The sequence below is a fragment of the Nomia melanderi genome, unplaced genomic scaffold (assembly GCF_051020985.1).
Source record: "Nomia melanderi isolate GNS246 unplaced genomic scaffold, iyNomMela1 scaffold0014, whole genome shotgun sequence".
NCBI classification, from domain to species: domain Eukaryota; kingdom Metazoa; phylum Arthropoda; class Insecta; order Hymenoptera; family Halictidae; genus Nomia; species Nomia melanderi.
Window position 1 is genome coordinate 5322216 of NW_027475130.1, and position 955 is coordinate 5323170.

The following is a 955-nucleotide window of genomic DNA, read 5'->3' on the forward strand; positions in this document are numbered from 1 at the left end:
TCAGGATGTATCTGGTGATATCTCGGGTGCTATTAGAGATAGCCCAATAAATCAAAGTGCATTGTCTGCAGGACGCCCTGGCGCATGAATCTGTGCAGCGGGAACGACCTCGGACCACCAGGGGCCGAGAAAACGACCGACGCATGGGGCCGGATACTAAGGGTCATGGTAAAATCCAATATATATCTGGTGATATGTAGGGTGCTATTACAGAGAGCGCAATAAATCAAAGTGCATTGTCCGTAGGAGGCCCTTGCGCATGAATCTGTGCAGCAGGAACGACCTAGGCCCTCCAGGGGCCGAGAAACTTACTGATTTTCGGTGTCCATCACCAAAAGTCATGTAAAAATACAGCATATATATGGTGCTTTATCGGCTGCTATTACAGATAGCGCAATAGACCAACGTGAATTATCTGCAGGTGGCCACAGGCGCATGAATCTGTGCAGGGGGGAACGACCTCGGATCATCAGGGTGCGAAAAAATTACAGATTTTCGGTCTCCGTCACCCAAGGTCATGTAAAAATCCAGCATATATCTGGTGATATCTCGGGTGCTATTAGAGATAGCGCAATAAACCAAAGTATATTATTTGCAGGAGGCCCTGGCGCATGAATCTGTGCAGCGGGAACGACCTCGGACCACCAGCGGCCGAGAAAATTACAGATTTTCGGTCTACGTCACCCAAGGTCATGTAAAAATCCGGCATATATCTGGTGATATCTCGGGTGCTATCAGAGATACCGCAATAAATCAAAGTGCATTGTCTGTAGGAGGCATTGGCGAATGAATCTGTGCAGCAGGAACGACCTCGGACCACCAGGGGCCGAGAAAACCACCGTATCATGGGGCCGGACACCCAAGGTCATATAAAAATTCAGGATGTATCTGATGATATCTCGGGTGCTATTAGAGATAGCGCAATAAATCAAAGTGCATTTTCCGTATGAGGCCC